The 9,745-nt window shown below is 41.4% G+C and overlaps 1 non-coding gene across 1 annotated transcript; it reads left to right on the top strand.

Annotated features, from left to right (window-relative positions):
• Positions 1–9,225: 9,225 nt before the first annotated feature.
• LOC147948690 (small nucleolar RNA R71) lies at positions 9,226–9,332 on the top strand. Its single transcript, XR_015586054.1, has one exon. It is a non-coding gene; the product is annotated as a small nucleolar RNA R71 (small nucleolar RNA).
• The last annotated feature ends 413 nt before the right edge of the window (positions 9,333–9,745 follow it).

Consider the following 9,745-nt stretch of genomic DNA (forward strand, 5'->3'; position numbering starts at 1 on the left):
CGAGATCACCCTATTGCATGTTTTAGTCGGCAATTAGTAGCTCGTCACCATAAACTTGCAGCATACGAAAGAGAACTCATTGGTTTAGCTAAAGTGGTGATTCATTGGAGGTCTTGCTTATGGGGCCGTCGATTCTTGATTCGCACAGACCATTACTGTTTAAAATTTTTGTTGGAACAACGCCTTTCTACGTCTCCGCAGATCCATTGGATTAGTAAGCTACTTGGATTCGATTTTGGGGTGGAGTTTCGGGATGGAAAACACAACAAGGCAGCCGATGCCTTATCTCGACGTGATGAGGAGGACCATGCAGGTCAATGTGAGATGTATGCACTTAAAGGACCTGACACGAGTATTTTTGGACGACTGCGGGGTGAAATAGAGAGGGATGCGAAGCTCGCTACATTGCAGGATAAGGTTATCTGTGGAGAACTGACAAAGGATTGGGTGGTTAAGGATGGGTTAATATTCTATAAGGGTCGAGTGTATCTCTCTTCTGGCTCCGAATTGGTAGGTGAGGTGGTTTCATGATTTCATAATTTTGGCCACGAAGGAGTACAAAAAACTATGGATAGAATACGGCGAGATTTCTACTGGAAAGGGTGGAAGAAGACAGTTTAGGAGTTTGTTCGAGGTTGTCAAGTTTGTCAACAAAATAAATGGGAGACATTGAAACCGAGTGGGCTGCTACAACCACTTCCAGTTCCGACTCAGGTTTGGTCAGATATCTCAATGGATTTCGTTGAGGCTCTTCCTAAGGTTTCTGGGAAAATGGTGATTTTGGTGGTGGTAGATCGCTTTTCGAAATATGCCCATTTCATTGCATCGAGTCACCCATATACAGCAGGATATGTCTCCCATGTTTTCTTCCGTGATATTGTCCGCTTACACGGTATCCCAGAGACCATTGTTACTGACTGTGATCTGGTATTTTGGAGTTTGTTTTGGCACGAATTGTTCAAATTGATGGGCACAAATTTATGTTTTACAACTACCTACCATCCCCAGTCCGATGGTCAGACCGGGGTGGTGAATCGAACATTGGAAATGTACTTAAGATGTTTAAATGGAGATACACCCCGACAATGGCTAGAGTGGCTTCCATGGGTTGAGTACTGCTATAATACGTCCTTTCACACTGGTCTTAAGGCAACACCATTTCGTCTAGTCTATGGGAGAGATCCTCCTAGGTTGTTAGATTATACTGGCGGAAGCACTCAAGTGGAGGCTGTGGACGTCGCCTTAGGACAGCGTGATGAGTTTTTGGCACTCGCTAGGGAACGTTTAATGGAAGCTCCAAATCGTATGAAGCTTGTTTATGATCTACAACATCTGTTTGTTGAGTTCAGTGTTGGAGATTGGGTGTGGCTCAAGCTACAACCGTATCGCCAGCTATCTGTGGCTAAGAAGGCCTTCACAAAGCTCTCTCCAAGGTTTTATGGTCCATTCGAGATAGTGGCTCGTATTGGGACTGTGTCATATCGATTAAAACTTCCGGATGGCTCAAAAATTCACGATGTGTTCCATGTCTCTCTACTCAAGGATCACAAAGGACAACCGCCAACCGATACACCAGTTCTACCGCCTGTTTTACATGGCCGTTCAGTGCCACCTCAACCAGTGGGGCTCCTTAAGGCTTGTATACGCGGCGGACAGAGACAGCTTTTGGTCAAATGGACGGCTGATGCAGAGGACGTTGCAACATAGGAGGATGCGGGGAAGCTTTAGAGGGGAGTAATGATACGAAGTATGGACTCACGTATCAAAGAAGAAAGGCCATTACGACCAAGGCTTTGTTTTAATGTTTCCTTTTTATGATATGTAAGGTTTTGATAGTTTTCCTTTTAGTCTTTGCTTATGTCGGTTTATAGAGATCTATATAAAGATCTCTACAACATCAATAAGAATCAACTTCCAAGCATTAACCTTATTCTCAAGAGAGACTAGGGTTAAGGGAAGCTTAAGCTTTTACGTTCTCTGTTTTCTAAGTGTCTGAAACAAGATTATTTGGTGGTGGATGAGATGATGTATGCAATGGTGAATCTGATGGTGAGATATGAATGAATGGATGGTAAGGTGTTTCAATTATCCTTATGCAATTGAACTATAAGAGGTGTCAATCCTAAATGAGTGTTTGTGAACAATTAAGACATGCATATGAGACTAAGTCAAGCCAAATATAAAGGATGTTTGTCACTAACAATCCTATGATGAAAATGTAAAGTGCAGAAAGTAAAACTACAAGAATTAGATGCTAAATGTAAAGGGAACAGAATGATTATAGCAGTTATGAAGCTAGTACAGAAATAGAAACTACTGTAATGCAAGAAATGAACTAATGCAAGGCAAATAATGAACAGAAAGCTAAATGGATGCAACAGAAATGCAGCTCAAATGAAACAGGACAAACACAAATCATAAACACAAGTTCTGGGGATGAACTCGAGCAAGCACTCGATCGAGTGTAGATCGAGTGCAGGGTCGAGCTGGACTAAACGTAAAAACAGAGCAACACAATAAAAATAGAGCAATGCAAAAACGAATCAAACAACAAGCAAGCAACAGGATTAAGACTAAGAAATCAATAAACAAAGAAGGCCTTGAGGAGAGATTCATGGGCTGAACTAACCATTGTGGTTATCTAACTTGGTCAACAAACCTCAAACAACTTGAGCTAATCTCTAGACATATATTTCTAAGACAAGTTTAATCCACTCTCATGGCAAGAAACAATCAAACCTATGCATTTCTAGACTTGTTCTCACGTAGTAAAGAATCGACACAAGCAGGCATTAAGCAATATGTCTCATACCAAACAAGACCTCTAATCTCGTAGCAAGCCTAATGGTAAGCTCTAGATCTAGCAAGCCTAATGGTAAGCTCTAGATCTTAAACATTGGTGTGATGCTAAGATGCTTGAAATCAAACCCTACCTTCTCAGATATAGGATCAGCATTAAGAACATCTAGCCTAGAAGAGATCTACAACAATCAAGCTTGACCAAATCAAACATAGTACAAGATCAATACAGCCTAACCCATCCTCAAGATCCTAGAGAACTACTCACAAGAACACATGATGAACAAAGTCAAAAACCCAGAAAATAATGAAACTTGCATCACTAGAAAGATAAAACAGAGATCTACAATATTGAAGAAGAAATAAAACTCGAATTCTTAATATTCTGAAAGTTATGAAATCAACAAAATACAAGAATCTAGTCTTTTTATCTCAAGAAAGTACAAGATCTAAAAATAAAAGTGCAAAATGAATAATTCCCAAAAGGGAAAATACTAGGTCTAGAGAATATCTAAAAAGCTGGACTCTTTTGGTGGCTGCAGATACAAGGCTTTATATAGGAGAGGAGGTGGAAGCCCTAAAAATACTAAAAGACAAAATAGTCAACGGCTCGCTCAACTCGACCCTGTGCTCGGTCGAGTTGGCTTCTCTCGTGTATTCTCCACTCGGTCGAGTCCTCCTCAGCACACGGTCGAGTGTCTGGTCGAGTGTGCAGTCGAGTGAGACTCCAAACCTTGGTTCTTCAGCCTTAACTCTCTTGTTTTTCCTTCATGATTGCTTCACTTCTCCTCAGCATTGCTTCCATGCTCCTTAAGCTCCAAAATCACATGTTTATGCATTAAAAGATGCAAATGCAATGCAACTAAACTCTAATGCATGATTGGTCCTAAACCTATGCAATAATGGTCAAAATGGATAACAAAAGATGCAAAAGATGTGAATATACTAAGGGAAAACAAGGTAAAATATATGAATATCAACACCCCCAAACTTAGTCTTTGCTTGCCCTAAAGAAAATAAGCAAGACATAAGAAGGTAGGTGAGGTTTGAAAGGGGGATCTCAGCTCCTAAAGCTTGCAAATAGACCATCTAGAATCAATGTCCAAGTTATTAGTACTATGATGCAAGTTGAATGAGCTGTACTTAAAGATTTTAGACAAGCATATCACAACCTTTATTGATTTGAGCCTAAGACATCCACATGCATTCAAATCAACCATTTCCTTTAACATTCATTAATCAAGAACATGAATCAATTCTATGCAATGCTTAAACTCATTTGGCTTGGAGATAAAGGCCTTGAGACAATGATGGTCTCTCTTTAGAGTGGGGCTTATCAATATCAAGGTTCTCTCATGAAAATGGATTGAGCTTTAGAAGAATGCTAAAGGTAAGAACACCTAGACACATACAAGAATAAAACCTTGTCTACCCAAAGGCACCCAAAGTGTTTATCCTAGCAATCTAAACTCAAATGATCCTAGTGCTACCCTTTAACTTCTTCTTTTCTCTTTCACCCTTTTCTCTTTTGGTTTTCAAGTCTTATGAGAGGTTTCTTATTTGATCTTTCTAGTGGGATGGGGGATTCTTACTTATTTGCTATGGTTCTCTTTTCTTCCTATTCTTAAGACATACAAGCTTTTTGCTAGACTTTTATTTTCTTTCTTTTCTTTTCTTTAGCTAGAACCATTCTCTACAACACTTTTTTACTTCCTATCCTTTCACTAGACTTTGCTTAAACACAATCTCCTCTTAAAGACTCTACCCTTTTTTCTTTCTCTTTTCTTTCTTTTCTTTTCATAACAACCAAGTCCCAAACCCAACAAGTGAACCACCTAGTCCTATCTAGTTTGAAAAATGCAAACTAGAACTACACAAGGCTTTACTCTTGTCAATTCAAACCTAACACTTTCTACCAAGCTCAATCCCAAAAATAGGCCTCACACACACAAGAATAAACATGGCTTGAAAGAAGGGTTGGTTTAGGGGTAGGGGAACTGATTCTTAATGAAGAAATCAGCTACTTGGATCAACAAGAGTGGTAAAAAGGAGAAAGATGATCCAAGTATGTATATTGTATCCATGAGTTTAAAGCAATGCACACATTGATAATTGAAAGTCAATATTAGGTTCTTATAAGTAGGAAATGGTTTCAAATCACAACATGCTTCAATTTAGACCAAATGCAATGCAAGAATTCAAGGTTTGGTTCAATCTTATGCTTCTAACTACTCAACTAGCATCAAAGTATTATTAACTTGGGCATTGATCCTAGTCTAGTGAATAAACAAGCTAACAAGGCAAACTCATCATAGATCCCTAATGCAATTATCATACAATCCTACATGAAACATGCTAAACAAGATCCTAATATGCAATGCAAACTACATGAACACTCTTTTTTTTATAAAGATTTTTTCAAAATTTTTCAAATTTTTATGGTTTTTCTATGCCTTAGATGCTTATGCAAAATTTGTTGATGCTAAAAATTTGAAATAAGAACACAAAACACAATGTCAAATGCTATCTCAAACCCTCCCCCAAGCTTATATCACACAGTCCCTTGTGTGAAAGAAATTTGATTAAGGATTCAAGACTAAAAAAAACTAAACATAATATGAAATGCAATGATATTTACAAGTGAAGGTGATAGTGGTACCTTATAGATTGTGGAAGAAGTTGTCCACATCCATTTGCATGCTGTCAAAGGAGTATGTGGGGGCTTGTTGGTGACTTGGAGGTGGAGATTGGGGCAGCTCAACGATGGCAATCGACCGAGACTCGGTCGAGTGCGTGTCGAGTGGGGGGGGGTCGAGCTGGACCGCGTGTGCCAAAAACTTGTCCTTGCTGCTGGGAAAACTGCTGGTAGAGAGCTGGATCCATGAAGTATTGAGGTAGGATGGGAGGGTAACTTGGATAACCTGGATAAGCAGCTGGAGGTGGGAAGCCATAGGGTGATCTGGGCTGGAACTCAGCCGAGTGCATTTGAGGTGCTCGGTCGAGTGGGTGCTCGAGTGACCCGGTCGAGTGCCTCGAAAATTGTTGTTCTCGGGTACTTGAGCTCCTTTCCTCTGATTTGGCAATGTGACTAGCTCCAAACTCAGCATCCTTCCATGAATATGTAGTCAGCTTGACAGTGGCTAGAAACTCACAACTTTCTTCCTTGTAGCCCTCCATGCAAAGCCCCATGAACTTGGTTAAGTTGCTCTTCTCAAAGAGATACTCCACATCTTCATCAATGGCTAGCTTCTCCATGGTCTCCTTGTGTGGATATCTAGTCCCCAGGAACTCCATTCTCATGAAAGCATCATAAGGCTGCCTCTTTGACAACCCACAAAATTCTGCTTCTCCATCATCCTCTAACTCTTCTTCTTCACTTTCTTCCTCACTCTCATTTTCACTCTCCTCTTTTTCAACCTCAACTTCTGGCCTCTTCCCTTTGGCCTTGTGTCTCCTCAAGAACTCATTGAGAGTTGGCTCGCTTTCTTCCTCACTTTCGGTCCTCTCAGGATCTTCCTCAACTGACTCACTCCTTGGACACGACATCTGGCTCGACCGGCTACTCGAACCGCCACTCGGTCGAGTGCTTGATCGAGTGGGTCGTCGAGTGGTTCTTCCAGCTCCTCCTCTTGATTCAAGGCTAGCATCACGACGTTCCATGGAGCTTGCAGCGGTTTGTTGAGACTTCCTGGTGATCCTTGAAGACATTTTCAAAAAGAACTGAAGGGAATAGACTCAAAGCTCAAAGTTAATAGGTTAGTGACCCAAAAACTTGAAAGAACTAAGCTTGAGCAAAAGATGAACTTTGAGAGAGATTTTAAAAACTTGAATTTAGTTGTTTTGAGCAAATGAGAGAGTGTGAGAAGTATAATCTCGTGCAAGCTCTATATAATGAAGCTAAGGGGACAAGGAGACAAGGGTAGAGCGTCCATACCATTCAAATTTGAAATGGGAATCTTTGACCCGAGTTTTTGCTGCCACTCGACCCCACACTCGACTGTACACGGTCGAGCTCATTGACCAAATTTTGAAAATTCAAAATTTTCTTCTTGTTCTTCCCTCCACTCGATCGTGCTAGAGAAATGATGATTAAATGGGCCTTACTTCTTTGCCAACTCGGTCGAGTACCTCTCATGGGCTGGTCGAGTGGGCTTGCGTTTCTCCTTCTCCATGTCCAAATCTCTCTTTACCCATCTACACTTATATTAAAAAGCCTGTCCAACACAAACATAAAAGAAAACACATCAAAACTACAAAGAAATTAAACCATATTTACAAAGGATACCTTAGGGACTTCCTCCCTAGTGAGCTTGTTTAAAGTCACTAAGCTTGACTTTGGTTTCCTTCTTAGACTTGGTCTAGATACCAAGGAGGTGATGAAATCCTCCCTGGAACCTCTTGGTCACTGTGAAGTTGATCTTTGATAACCTCACCCTTAACACACAAACCATTCTTCTTCTTAATTTTGAGCCTTGGTCTTGCTTTCCTCAAAGACCTCTTGTTCAGCTTAACTTGGAGATCCTCAACCATACTAGTCAACTCTTGAACTGACCTCTTAAGCTTTTCCACAGAATCTTCTTGAAGAGAGAGCTCAGCCTTTGGAGTTGCATTATCACTTAAAACCTCTTGACCACCTTTGTCCTTGATAGTAAAAGGCTGATCATCAATGGTAGGAAGGTTGGTTGGGTTATAAATGTTGAACTTCATAACTATACCCTCAGCAATGTTCAAGGTCACAAGACCTTCCTTGACATCAATGACTGCTCCAACAGTAGCTAAGAATGGCCTCCCAAGGATGATAGGATCTTCAGGTTCCTTGTCCATCTCCAATACCACAAAATCTGTATGAACCCTTGCCTTCCCTATCTTGATTGGGACATTCTCCAACCTTCCGACTACCTCCCTATTTGACCCATCAGCTAGGCATACATGGAGGTTGGTGGATTTGAAGTCAGTTCTCCCAAGCTTTTCTGCTATGGAGTATGGCATCACACTGGTTGAAGGCATTGGTTGTAGTGAAGGTAACTGATTGTGCAAGGCAGATAGAATGGCCCTGGATCCTTAAGCTTAATTGGGATGATCACTCCTCCAAGGTCCTCAAGATCCTTCTCATCTTGAGCTTGAGCCTTCTTGTTTGACAAATCAAGCAGAAAATCTCTATAGAGAGGATATGGTTCATACTGTTTCAAGGCAGGTCCTCTCTCCTCTTCTTGGTAAGCAATGATGACCTCTTGTATAGCTAACACTTCCTCTTGTTTCTCAACCACAGCTTCTTCCTTCAAAACCCTCTCATCCTCTTGTTGCTTAGCAAACATTTTCTTTCTCTCAATAATTTCCCTAAGCTCCTTAAGCTTCTGTGCTTTGAAACGTCCTAGGAATGGCAGAGGCGGTTTGTAAGCAGGAGGAATGTACTTAGCACGCTTGACAGCTTCGGAGTCTCCAGCTCAATCGACCGCTCGAGCATGCACTCGGTCGAGTGGCTGTTCGAGTCCCTGGTCAAGTGCGCTTGCAAGCTCCATTTGCTTTGCACAAACGTCACTTGGGGCTTCAGTAACTGATGAATTCCCCCAAACTTGGACTGCACTGTCCTCAGTGACTTCCTCATCAGAGATATGGATGGCTTTTGCAGTGAACTCCTTTGGATTTTGAACAGCTTTTCCAGGGAGTTGGTTGGGTTTAGGAGCTGAAGTAGAGGCAATGTTGCTCTCCATATACTTCACTCTAGAGTTAAGACCTTCAAACTTCATGTTAAGGTCATTGTACTGTGATGTGAGCCTTTTGTTCAACTCAGCAAACTGTTTGTCTTCCTCAATCATTCCTTGTGTTTGCCCAATCAACAACTGTTGCATCATAGCTCTTAATTCTTGTTCTTGGCCTTGGTTAGTCTGAAACCCTGGTGGGGGACACAACTGAGGCTGGAACACTTGATGTTGTTGTTTGGGGACATAGTTGTTCTGTTGTTGAGGCTGTTGAGGTGGATAGAGTTGGTCTTGAAGGTTGGCCACATTGTTACTCCTATAAGAGAGATTGTTGTTCTTGAAACCTCCTTGGTTGTAGCCTTTGAATCCTCCATGGTTTTGCATGTAGAACAACTCAGCAAATTCGTTCTCCCCTTCTTGAACAGGAACCTCTTCTTCACCAATGAAGTGAATGGACTTTTGTTGGCTAAGTAGGATCTTGTCAAGCTACTCATTGACCATCTTCAAGTCCTTCTTATACTTCTCCTCTTGATCAGTGGATGATGACCTTACTGTTCTATCATAATCCTCATTATAGTTCCCATCAGACTTAGCAAGATTCTCAATTAGTTCCCATCATTCTTCCACATTCTTGTTGAGGAAGTTGCCATTAGAAGCTGTATCAAGAAGCATCCTGATCTTGGGAAGCACTCCTCTATACAATGTGCTAAGTAGGGACTCATTGCTGAAGCCATGGTGAGGACACTGAGTCTGGAACCCTTTAAACCTCTCCCAAGCTTCACAAAAGCTCTCATTGTTCCTTTGAGCAAACCCAGAAATTTCATTTCTCAACCTAGCAGTCCTTGCATTTGAGAAGAATTTGGCCAAGAAAGCCTTCTTGCAAGCATCCCATGTGGTTATTGCTCCAGCAGGAAGAGTTTTCTCCCAAAGGTGAGCCTTGTCTCCAAGTGAAAATGGGAAGAGCCTCAACTTGAATCCATCTTCACTCACACAATTAATCTTTGTAAGACAACAGATTCTGTCAAACTCATCAAGGTGATCTAGTGGATCCTCCATTGGCAACCCATGGAACTTGTTGGCTTGAATCATGGAGATCAATCCACTCTTGATCTCAAAATTGTTGTTTGCTACTGTGGGAGGCACAATACCAGCTCTTTGGTTGTGGGTGTTGGGTGCATCTCCATCACCAATGTGCCCAGGTCTTTGCTCATGGTTAGCTTGTTGCTCCATGATGACTTGATCCTCTT

Source organism: Camelina sativa, chromosome 2, assembly GCF_030686135.1.
Source record: "Camelina sativa cultivar CO46 ecotype springtype chromosome 2, ASM3068613v1".
NCBI classification, from domain to species: Eukaryota; Viridiplantae; Streptophyta; class Magnoliopsida; order Brassicales; family Brassicaceae; genus Camelina; species Camelina sativa.